At 48.0% G+C, this 12,520-nt stretch overlaps 1 protein-coding gene across 3 annotated transcripts in view; it reads left to right on the top strand.

Moving 5' to 3' along the window:
• The first annotated feature begins 6,593 nt into the window (after positions 1-6,593).
• Positions 6,594-12,520, top strand: part of LOC146788713 (uncharacterized) — a 69,816-nt gene continuing 63,889 nt past the window's right edge. For all 3 annotated transcript variants that reach the window (XM_085630320.1, XM_085630319.1, XM_085630321.1), the window contains exon 1: positions 6,594-6,817. The gene's annotated coding sequence lies outside the window, so the exon portion shown is untranslated. The remainder of the gene's footprint in view (positions 6,818-12,520) is intronic.

Raw genomic sequence — 12,520 nt, 5'->3', positions numbered from 1 at the left:
ATTTGGTAATCAGAGGATGTTCACCCGCAGGTTTACCATCGATTGGAATGTGAGCTGCCGAAATGGCAGAACGAAAATTGTTTACCGTGCAATAAGCCAAACCAGAGGAGGCAAGAGAGGCAAGAAAATTAAGGATTAAAGAGATATCCGCTGAAGAGGGATCAGCCTCCCGTTGAATACACCAGTCACACCATCGCTTCCATGACCCTCGGTATCGCTTATGAGTATTGGGGGACCAGGCGTCACTGATAAATTTGGAAGCGTCAAGAGAAAGGCCTGGGAGCGACCAGCGATCCCCGAAATTCGCCACGCTAGCAGAAGGAGAGTGCCCGACAGAATCAGGGGATGCGGCTTGCCGAGAGGATCCAGCAACAGGTTCCACTTCTGGGGAAGAAGGAGAGGGACTGCGCAACACATTTCCAGGAGAACTGGGAACCACGCCTGAGCTCTCCACAGAGGAGCAATCAGGATCAAATCAGTTTGAAACCGTTTCACGCAAGCCAAGACCCTGGGAATCATCATGAACGGGGGAAAGGCGTAGCACAGGACCGACGGCCAAGTCTGTAGAAATGCATCCGTGGCCAGAGCCAGAGGGTCCGGTCTCCAGCGGAAGTTGAGTGTTCAGACGAGATGCAAACAGGTCTAAGTGGCAATGACCCCAAATCCGTGTGAGAGAGCGGAAGATGCGGGGATGAAGACGCCAGTCGCTGAAATCCCGCAGATGGCGTGAATTCCAATCCGCAATCTGGTTTTGGCGACCAGGTAGGTATTCGGCAATAACCGTGATCTTTTGTTGCAGACAAAAGTGCCAAAAATCTTTGGCGATCTCGGCTAATATTTTGGACTTTGTGCCCCCTAACTTGTTGACATACCTGACCGCCGAAATATTGTCCATGCGGAGAAGGATGCAACAATTGGAACGAAGAGGCGAAAAGCAACGGATTGCAAACGATCCCGCCAGTAGTTCCAGGCAATTGATATGGAGAGACAACTCCTGGGAGGACCAACGACCCCCCGTCGAGACTGGACCGCACCGGGCTCCCCAACCCCACAGGCTGGCATCGGACTCTATCACTAGATCCGGAGATGAACCAAACAGGGCTCGTCCATTCCAAGCCTCCATGTGGTCCAACCACCATTGCATCTCCGTCTTTGCCTCCTCTGAAAGAGGAATGAGATCGGAATAACGAAGACCCCTCCGGAGATGACATATCTTCAAGCGTTGAAGAGCTCTGTAGTGCAGAGGGCCCGGGAAAATCGCTTGGATGGAGGATGCTAACAGACCGACAACTCGTGCTAACAATCTCAGTGACACAGTCTGTTTGGAAATAACTGAATTCAACTCCCTCTTGATGTACCGAATTTTTTGATTGGGCAAGAGAAGTTGACATGAAATCGAATTGATCTGAAAACCCAGAAAGTCTATTATCTGCGATGGAGTCAAGATTGACTTCTGAGGGTTGATCAGAAAACCCAGAGATTGCAAAAGATCTATGGCCCATTCTAGGTGAGCCACTACCTTGAGGGGACAGTCTGCCAAAATGAGAATGTCGTCCAGATATATTATTAAGCGGACTCCCCGAGCGCGCAAAGATTCCACGACGGGCCTCAGAAGTTTCGTGAAGCACCAAGGTGCTGACGAGAGGCCGAACGGGAGAACTTTGTACTCTTACCAAATCCCCTGCCACCGAAATTGTAGGAATCGCCGATGAGGCTTGAAGATGGGGATCGACAAATACGCATCTTTGAGGTCTAGGCAAACCATCCAATCCCCCTCGCGAAGCAGATCGCATAACAAATGAATTCCCTCCATCTTGAAGTGGCTGTACACGACACCTCCGTTGAACTCCTTTAGATTGAGAACAAGGCGAGAGGCGCCCCCTTTTTTCTGCACCAAAAAGACCGTGCTGACGAACCCTTGGGGATGGCGAACAATCTGTCTGACTGCCCCTTTTGCCAGGAGCGACTGAATTTCTGCGGAAATAAAATCCTGGTCTTGAAGAGAAAAATGCAGAGGAGAAGGAAGAAGGGGTTGATGCAGGGGATGATAAAATTCTATTTGAAAACCCTGAACGGTTTGCAGCACTCATGCATCTTTGAAGATCAAACGCCAATTGTGGAGAAAAGATTGAATTCGACCCCCCAGAACCACCTTGGAAGCTGGAATCAAGCTCACCTGAAGTGTTGGAATCGTGGTATCCACCTTGATGTCCTCCGGAACATCCCTTTTTAAATTGCCCTCTCCCCTTACGAGAGGGATATAATTGAGCACGGGAGCTGAAACCGGAATCTTGTCCACCGCCTCTGTGGGACTGGAATCCCCTTTAAGAATTCTGGGAGCCACGGCCGAACGATCGTCCCCGATGTCGTCCGGCCCTGGCAAAAACCGGTCGAAAGGCTCGTTGCAGGGAAGATTGAGCCTTATCTAGGCCACTGAAAGTTGCCACAAACTTAGTGAGCTCCTTCAAAAAAGGATGCCCAAAAAGAAGCCCCTGAGCTAACTCGGAAGACGAAAGTTCCGCCAGCTTAGGGTCTAATTTGAGAAGAATAGAGCGACGGCGCTCACTTGAAATTGCACAATTTGCATTGCCCAATTGGCAAATAGCCCTTTGAGCCCATTCTATGAGTTCATCTGGGTTGACAAGGGCGGAAGACTCCTTAGCTAAGAATCCGAGGTCTAAAATTTTAGCAAGTGGCCCTAGTAAGTCTAGTAACTTATCCTGGCAGGAGCGCCAAGATCGATCCGGACCCTTCTTGGGGTCTTTGGCATATTTTTTCAGATATGAAACCATTGTTGGATCCAGCTCTGGAGTGTCAGCTAAATGGTCTGCCAGATCCGGACGCGGACACTCAGACCGAAGGCGGGCCCTAACATCTTTCTCAAAAGGTTGCCTGATGTGAGCCTGAATATACTCCGCCACCGCCGGGGATGGAAGCCAAGAAGAAGAGTGAGGGTGAACAATTTTGGAAGGCTCAAAAGTCAAAACAGGAGGACGAGAAGGGGCATCAACATAATGTTCCTTTCGCGACTTTTTGCGAGGTGGAGGAACATCTGGATCAGTGGAAGCTGAGGAGTGAGTACCTTCAGTATCCGAGACCAAGCTGGTGGAGGCCGAAGCACCCCGTGAGGACAATTTAGGGGACTGATCAGAGGTGAAAGACTTGGCCAGTTTCTTAAAGTCGGATTTATGAGGATTAGAATGAGTCTCAGAGGACGTACGTGTGGCAGGCAACCAGCCTTGTTTCTTGGCGTAATGTGTCAAGTGACGCTTCAATAGATTTATAGCACACACAAGTGCCTTATTCACTGAGTGTTGTACACCCTGGTCTAAAGCCTCCACTAAATCCTGTTCCGAATAACCAGAGGCGTCATCCTCATAGTAATAGTCATCTTTGTCTAAATAATCATTCATTGTGACACAAAGTGTTACAGTAAAGCCCACAAGATGACAAAGTTATAAATGGCCAAAGGCACAATGCAGGGGGAGTGCAAAAACCCCTCAGCAAGCCAACAGTACAGATACGAAATCTGTCTACACTGTTAAAAAAAATATATTTTAAATGTGGAGGGAGGGCTTGCTGCGAAAAAACTACACTCTAGGCAGAGCCTATGCTTAATTATACAGCCCAACACAATTTTATATGCAGAGGGAGTCAAAAAGGGGCCAAAAACGCGAGGCTGTGGGCAGTGGTGTGTGAAACAACCTTCGTCATTGAAAATGCGGTGAAAACAGCATTAAAATGGCCGCCGTGCATGCGCGGTAACGGCCGCCTCCGTGAACATAGAAAGGAGGTCGCGCACAGCGCGAGTCCTCCGGCCCCTGTCTCCCGCTCCACAAAGATTTAAAGGCAGGCGCGAAGCGCCCGAACACCGGGGCGCGAGACACACGCCCCCGCTAAGAAGCCGCTGCAGCGCGCGGCTCAAAAAACTAGAACAATGGAAACAATGGAAGCGAAGCAATGCGCCGCCACGAAGCCGCAGCGCGGCTCGTAACCACAGCAACCAGCAATGCGGAATTCAAACAAAAAGGCAAGCACAAGTCGCTAACATAGCACGCGGTGCGAGCGCTAACAGTATATACGACAACAGCACCATGTAGGAACAAATAAGTAAATATAAGCACTTAACTGGCTGCGGAGCAGCAAAGAAAGCGGATATGATACTTTCCTCAGGACCTTTTATAGTATGGGTCTCTATGGTTAGCCACGTGATACCCTAGTGTTTATGGGTACTGTAGTTTTTTCGTTATCTACTGTTTTCTGATTGGCTGCTGAGCATTTCTAATAAAGAAATGAGAAAGCATAATCCTCGCCTCCTGTCCTGACATAGAATTAAAAAGCATATTTTATGGTTCCATCATGTTTGTTTATTTTCTGATTTGGTGGTATAGGCATGTGCCAAGTTTCTGTTCAAACTTAGTTTTTTTTTCTGTGTGGCTGATGCTTGTGTGTATGGTGGCTCCACGACATAGAGTATGCAAGGGTACAGGCGCTTGTCTTTGTGGAGATGCAGACATGTATTCATCCCATGCAGTCCAGGTCAGCAGCTCTAGGGCAGCAAACGCAAATATGTTTCAATGTCTTTGCTTAGAGACCAACGTTGTAGTGGTCTCCCACACGGGGGCCTATGTTACGCCACTGCTCCCACCTCTGAATGACATGGCAAATCGTGGATCAGTGCTTCCTGAAATGTCTGTTGCATTTTTTAGGTCTTCTATGGCAGTGGATGCCAAACTGGGGTCCGGGGACCCCCAGGGGTCCTTGACACATTCCCAGGGGGTCCGCAGGCAGCAGTTTTAAAAGCAATGCAAAGTTCCTTGTATAAACAGCAGTTTTTGGGCACCAATAAAAATGTCAAGATAACTCCGATGATTAATGTACCTGCTGGAGAGAGATGGGGGGTTCGTCCAGTGGCAGCTTTGAGTCATCTTAGGAAGCCCAGGTGGTTAATATGCCTGCTGCAAAAAATGTCTACCATGCATTTAATAAATAAGTATTTTGTTTTGTGCATAGCTCAGTCAGTTCCTGCTTTTGCCAGAGACTCTTTTGTTATTATGCAGTTCACAAGTTCCAATTGCATTTAGCACAGTGAGCTGTGAACTGACATTAAAGAGCTGCCAGCAAACTGCATGGTACAAGTTAGTAAGTTATGCTTTTTCCCAGTCTTTCATTATCCCGATGCTGCTAAAAAGGTTTGTTTGGGTAGAAATAAACCCGTATTATTAAAGTCAATGCTAACCCCTGTGTTATGTTCTGAATCCTGAGTTTGTGCTCTCCAGACCAAGCACTCTTAAAAAATGCCTACCAGTATGGATGACTTGTGAATCCTACACCTTTTAGTCCCCTTTGCCTTATGTAACATTTTCTAGTCACTGATTTACAGACGTATGATTCATTGTCTCTGTATGTGTGTGATGTAAAGTGCTCTGACACCCTACAGTGGTATGAGAGGTGCTATAAAACAAATTAAATAAATGTGACAGTGGGGCTATGGAGAGATGAGAGGCACTGTTGGAGGGTAGTAGTGAGGGAATCAATGTAGATTGACAAAAGATTGTTGTATGCTGGTGCATAGGAAGGTCATTATTTCAATTCAATATATGACAAATGTGTTGTAAAATGCACCATTTTCCCCCAAATTTTCTTGGGGGAGAGGCCCCCAATTCCCCCTTTGTAGTGGTCAGACTCACTCGCTGCACTAGGTGTGCGATGTATGGGGACTAGTCTGACAACATTTGTCAGAGCAGCTTTAAGTTTCAAGTCTAGCCTTGGCAGGAGTAGGAGCCCCGGGCTGTGAAATAAAACCAAACAATGAAAAGTTAGTCGTGAGATGCAGCACCAACCTTCCCATTAGGATTTTTCTATTTTTGGAAATATTTTAATATAAAAATACTAAAATCTTCAGTAATTTAAGTCTAGTCTTTGTTTGATGTGCATACGTGTGTGTTTTATTTTCTTCAAATTACAGTTTTACTGTTTGACATTTAAATCATACAAATTGCCTGGGGGGCCCCCGGCTGCCAGTAGTGACTCAATGGGGGTCCTTAGGAGTGAAAAGTTTGGGAACCACTGTTCTATGGTATGCAGGGTGGAATAATAACAAGCACTGGCATAGCCAATAGGTCTCGCCTTTGGGACCTTATAAGTGTTTAGCCATGCAACAGTTAATGTTCTTGCACCAAGGATATTGTGCTACATAACTAAATACTTATAAGGTTCCAAAAGCGAGACCTATTGGCTATGCCAATGCTTGTTATTGTTCGCAGTCTATCCTGGCAGTACTATCTCTGTTAGCCGCGGGGCTCGGACGTTGCAGTCCTATCTCTGTTTTCATTGCTCGCAGTCTGTCCTGGCAGTACCATCTTGTTAGCAGCAAGTCTCGGGCGTTGCAGTCCTACCTCTCTGTTCTTGCTCGCAGTCAGTCTTTGCAGTCCTATCTCTGTTTTTCTTGTTCTCAGTCAGTACTATCTCTGTTTTACCAGCGGGGCTCTGGCGCTGCACTCCTACCTCTGTTTCTCCACTCCAGGCCCCGTAACACTAGGCTGTACTCTAGCTATCATGGTTGGCGGCCATGTTAGGTGAACTCACCCTATCCGCGTCTCAGGCTGCATGATGGCTGAACTTCGGTGAGCCCCGCCCCACGGCGTGTGACGTCACGCGCAGCCGCCGCCGGTTTCGGGTGCCATCGAGGACGACTCTTCAGGCCCCGTCCGGGGTTCGCGCTGGTGAACCGGAGGCTGAGGCCGCGCGTGCCGTCGCCGGTGCTGACACAGGGAATCGTGAGGTGGGCGCAGGAGGCCTCGGTGACCGAAGACCGGTGAGACTGCGGGACTAGGGGTGCCCCGGGGGCTGGCCACCGGTGGCGAGGACTCGCCCCGGAGCGGGAAGAGCAGAGAGTCGGGGCCAGAGGCAGCAGCTGAGGAGGATCAGGACTGGGGCCGGAGAGGCTGAGGGGGTGTGCGGGCAAGGAGCTAAAGGGCTGGGGCGAGGAGGGCTGAGGAGATCGGGAGGGGAGGGGAGCAGTACAGAGCCCTGTAGAGCAGGGGCGGAGAGGGCTGAGAAGATCAGGAGGGGAGGGGAGGGCTGAGGAGATCAGGAGGGGAGGGGAGGGGAGCAGTGCAGAGACCTGTAGAGCAGGGGCGGGGAGGGCTGGGGAGATCAGGAGGGGAGGGGAGCAGTACAGAGACCTGTAGAGCGGGGAGGGCTGAGGAGATCAGGAGGGGAGCAGTACAGAGACTCGTAGAGCAGGGGCGGGGAGGGCTGAGAAGATCGGGCGGTAGGGTCTTGGGGAGGGCTTCCAACCACGCTAGGCTCTGCAGGTCATTTGATCGACGTTGATGGCTCCGACAGAGGTGATTGGAGACCCCGAGTTGTGGACAAGGCGAGAAGGGGGGCGGGGGCTGAGATACCGAGAGGGCTCTACAGGACGGCAAAGGTGAAGAGGATGGCAGAGATACTGAGGAGTCACTCCAGAAGAGCAGAGGTGAAGAGGCTGAGTCGGCACAGAGGAGTGCAGAGATAACGAGGGCTTTGCAGTAGGGCAGAGCTGAAGAAGAGGCTGAGGGTGCTCCAGTGAGAGGTGGGCAGAGATGCAGAGAGGAGGGCAGAGGTGAAGAGATAGAGGGGTCACAAGTGAGAGGTGTACGAAGAAACTGAGGGGAGGGGGCACCAGTGAGAGGAGGGCAAGAAACTGAGGGCACTGCAGGGGCAGAGGTGAAGAGACTGCAGGTGAACAGAGGAGGGTAGAGATACTGCGAGGGCACTGCAGGAGAGCAGAGGTGAGGAAGAGACTGAGGGCACTCGTGAGAGGAAGACAGCAATACTGAGAGGGCAGATTTGAAGAGGAGACTGATGGGGCACCAGTGAGAGGAGGGCAGATATACCGAGGGCACTGCAGTGTGCTGAGGTGAAGCCAAGGCTGATGGGCCACCAGTAAGAAGAGGGCATAGATACCAAGAGGGCCCTATAGGAGGGCAGAGGTGAGGAAGAGACTGAGGGCACTAGTGAGAGGAGGACATATACTGAAAGGGCACTGCAGAGGCGAAGAGACTGAGGGTGCCACAGTGAGAAGAGGACAGAGACCAGGATCTGGCACTGCAGGGGCATAGGTGAAGAGCCTGCATGGACACAGAGGAGGGCAGAGACACTAAGAGGGCCCTGCAGGAGGGCAGAGGTGAAGAGACTGAGGTGGCACTCTCGAACTCAATTTGGAAAAACGAGGAGTTGGGCTGTAGTAGACTTATCCTGCAGGACAGCTTACAATTAGACATGCCCCTATAGATTCCATGGCTGGCGTATGTGGCATGTAGCTTGAGGCCTATAGGGAGGCCAGATATGTTTAACACCCCTAGCATAATTTGCGCTGATGGTAAATGGGTTGAATCTGCACTTATGGGCAAGCTCAGGCTAGAACGCTAAGATGTTGCTTTAAAAAACTCTATGCGACACGCTGCTGGTGATAAGTCAGTAATATTGAACCCTATCTGACTTAGGATATACCTCGCTATCATTGTTTGTTGACTTATTTTAGATTACATTCATTTCGCCTTCTGGTCCCTTTTAACCGTGGCTGTTTTAAATACTCAGATTTGCCCCCCTGCAACTGAAACACCTCGATCAACGACATACTACATGTGGGTATGTTTTGCCCAAAATATAGTTGCCTGCGATGCAATTTTATACGTCCAAGTTTATTACCACTCAAAGTTAGGCCAGTCATACTCTTTTTACAGTTGTTGAATTCACCTTTTAACTGCTTTTCTCTTTTACGTTTTCTGGTGGGCATTCTAATACGGATGACTATGTTACTGATATTCTGTATTTTGTTTTTAAATGACTTGTCTTTTTGTGATTTTACCCATAAAATCGAATAAAGATTATGATGACTGAGGAGGGCAGAGATACCGAGAGGGCACTGCAGGAGGACAGAGGTGAAGAGCTGAAGGGGCACCAGTGAGAGGAGGGCACTGCAGATAGAAGCAATGCCAAGGGGGCTGAAGGTAGACAGGGTTGGAAAAGCTCAGAACATGCTGGATAAGATGGTGTGGAGGGCAGAAGTGAGAGGTATACTTGGAACGGTTGGGGCATGGTAATTTCTTTGCAGTGGAATAGGGCATCTATTGAATTGGTAGCTGGTGTGGGGCAGGGATACGTGCGGAGCACCACGTTTGTTTAAAGCAGTCAATTAGGGCACAGGAGAGATTAGTAGAGCGCTTGTGTGAGACAAACAGCCCCCAGGACAGTTTCATGCCCGCAACACCAACAATGTGTGTGAAGGTGTGGAGACTAAAGGGGCAACATCAGTGCTCAGTGTTAATAAATAATACAAACCAGAATTTCGGGCTGGGTAAATGTCAGCTCAAAATTTCTCCACAATATACTAAACCAGTCAACACATCAGTTGTGATGTATTGGGCCACAGGTTAGTGCTCCAGGGGGTAAGAAAGGCTACCCAAAGTGCCCTCAAGTAGGGCAAATCCCAAACACCATAGTGAGACCACTGAGCACTCTGCAGGACAGCGTTAAAAATAGAGTATTCTCAATATTGTATTCACAAGAAATCAAAAGATCTTGTACTTGCTGTACAAGTTTCTTTAAAACATTAGCCAGCACATGTTTCGTTGTTGTATTCATATTTCCCAATAGACTTCCTCAGGGCTAAAAGTGGCAGCACATTGGAATACCATGGTAGAACTCCTGATGTGAGCCATCACCAAAAGTTTCTATTAACTTAAAGAGCAAGTGCGTTGATAGAGGATCTGGAAACCTTTTGTCTGCTTATAAATTAAAACTTCATGGTTTCTGGTTACAAAGATAGTCCAATCTCTAAATATGAAGCAAATCAAACTCATAATTTCAGCTATTGTGACACCTGAAAATCCCCTTGCCATGTGTTGACATGGAAAAGTCCTCTGTATGGTAAAAGGCATGTAGCCCTACCTTGAGTACCCAACTGTACTGTTGTCTGGATTCCTAATGATGATTTGTAGTCATTGTTACACATGGCCTATGCATGCGTGCAATGAGATAGGCATGCCTCATGGATTGCAGTTTTGTTTGGTCCGGGAGCGGTACACAAAGCCTTATTAGTGCTGGAAGGCTACCTCCTTCACAAAGAGTGGAGCTGCTCTATTGTGGTGGTGGCAGCACACCGCGTAGCGATTGGTAGGAGCGAACAGGTTGTTTATACCCTGTTTAACTGGAGTGAGGCCTACAGTCTTGCTCACCTTTTTAGATCTAGCCTTAGTTCGTGCGCATGCACTGCTCTGATGAGAGCTGCTGTAGTGGAGTATGGAAGAGAAGCCCTGCCCATTCTCTGCTTATATTTCATTGGCTTCTGTCTTTGTCCTTCGTAAATGCAGACTTCTGATTCAGTAATCTGTTTGTTAATCCCTCCTTAGTACCGCCGTTTCTTCATTTGTAACCTCCCATGGCTACTGACCTCTTTACTTCGGTTGTTACACGGTACGTCTTTAGTCTGAAAGCACTACTTTTTTAAATGAGTTTCTCTTACTGCAGGCAGCACATGGGCACCTGCTTTTCACTTTAACCCAAGCGTCTGGCATTATCTCAATCCCCCACCCACCCCTCGCTCCTTAATTGCTTTGTCGCTCGCGTGTATGTTTCTCCCAACCCAACCAGACCTAAAGATGCGACCCTCGCTTTTTTTTTTTTTGCAGGTGCATATAGCGTGAACTTGACCCGAGAATATTTGAGCGCTTTACATGAGAACCAGTTACGTTACGCAAGGACACATTCATTCTTGGTAGGCACAGGGAGATTAAGTTATTTGCCCAGAATCACAGGTTGTTGAGCCGAAGCCACGGCTCGAACCTGGCTCCCCATCTCCAAAGTCGGCAGCTCTGGCCGTTGCACCACATCCGCCTCATGAAGCTATGCTCATGACTTGATGGCTAGAGTAAAATCTAAATTTTCACTAAGTATAACGGTTCAGCCGGTTTGTTCCTGAGTCTTTCTTTTCTTCTTTTTATTTATATATTGCTTACTACCCCCTTTCGAGGTGATATAGTTGAAAACTAAGTGCCATATACGTTGATTTTTGTCTCCATATTTCCACAGCATATGGCCTGGGTAGCGCAAACCACTGGGGTTGTAGCATATATGGCTTAGAACTGCATTAGAAATGCTAATACTCACAAACTAGAAAGATAGCTCAGTGGGAGAATGTGCCAGCATGCCACCTTCAGACACACATCCAGCAGATCAAGAACTAATGGACCAGCCTGCCTGCAGAGGCTCTCCACCCCTACAGACTGGACGACTTCCTGCCCTGGGCGCTCACGGGACTGACCTGATCCCTACTATGTGGAAGCCTTAAAAAAAAAAAGTTCCATATTTAGGGGGACCTGAAGGCTCCATCGCAATACATGTTGCCATTGCTGGACTTCGTTTTTACATGCCATAATGACCTTTTTGTCCAATTTGGCTCCGTGAAAATGAACCAAGACTACAATTCCCAGAATGCACCGATATGCTAAATCAAAATGCAAATCTGACCAAGTTGTCTTGAGCTGAGGAGTGATCTGGTGTCCCTACCCAGGCTTATTGTGCATTAGGGGGTGAAACATGTGAGCTGATGTTACCCCAATATGATCTTTAACACCATAAATATATAATCATAGCAACTGACTTTCTGACCAGATTAATTTCAACAAAATCCTTCCATTTATTATTATTTTTTTTAGGTCGAGTCAATAGCTGCTGGCAGCGAGGCATGCCGTATTCAGTATGGAGTGGAAGCTCCGTCCACACTCTGCCCATCTTTCTCATGGGCTTAGTTCCTAAATGCTGCCTTCCGATTGGTATTAGGCTTGTTAGTCCCTCCTTATGACGAACATGACGTCATTTGTATCCTTCCATGGGCACTGGTCCCTTTACTTCAAGTGTTGTACAGTATGTTTTATTTATACTGTGAGCACTAATTTCTACCCGTGCCTCCCCCTCCCGCAGTCCGTGCCTTCTTGCCGGCCTGCACTCTTGTTTGCAATGCAATAGGTCTCGTGTAAATGCGTGCCCTATTGCATTGCAAATGCTTGTTTTTCTATTTACTTTTGTTACAATTGCGGCATCCGCGCTTTAGCTTGCAACATTGTAAGCTAAAGCGCGGGTGTCATCATTGCTTCAAAAGAAAAGAAATAGGAAAAAAAGTGTTTTCTATTTCTTTACTTTGGAAACCATCATGGAACCCGTACTTTAGCTCAGTTTTGCAAGCTAAAGCGCGGATGCCATAAATGTCTCGCATTTGAGACAGTTTGAGCTATTGGCGTTGTAAAGACATTGTCATTTAAAATGCAAATAGCTCAAGCGCTCACAAATACGAGACCAATTGCTTCGTAAATGCTTGTATTGCACCCGACTGGCTGTGCAGCGTTTGGACTATTCGCAATGTGACATACTTGGACTCTGAACTTTTATCGGGTCAGAGTTGCCGAAACAATAATGACATGACTTGTATTCTGCCTATTCTAAGGCTTTATCATCTGTTTACAAAAAACTGGCT

The sequence above is a fragment of the Triturus cristatus genome, chromosome 10 (genome assembly GCF_964204655.1).
Source record: "Triturus cristatus chromosome 10, aTriCri1.1, whole genome shotgun sequence".
Taxonomy (NCBI): Eukaryota; Metazoa; Chordata; class Amphibia; order Caudata; family Salamandridae; genus Triturus; species Triturus cristatus.
The sequence above is the reverse complement of the archived record's forward strand: the minus strand, read 5'-3'. Positions and strand labels throughout refer to the sequence as shown.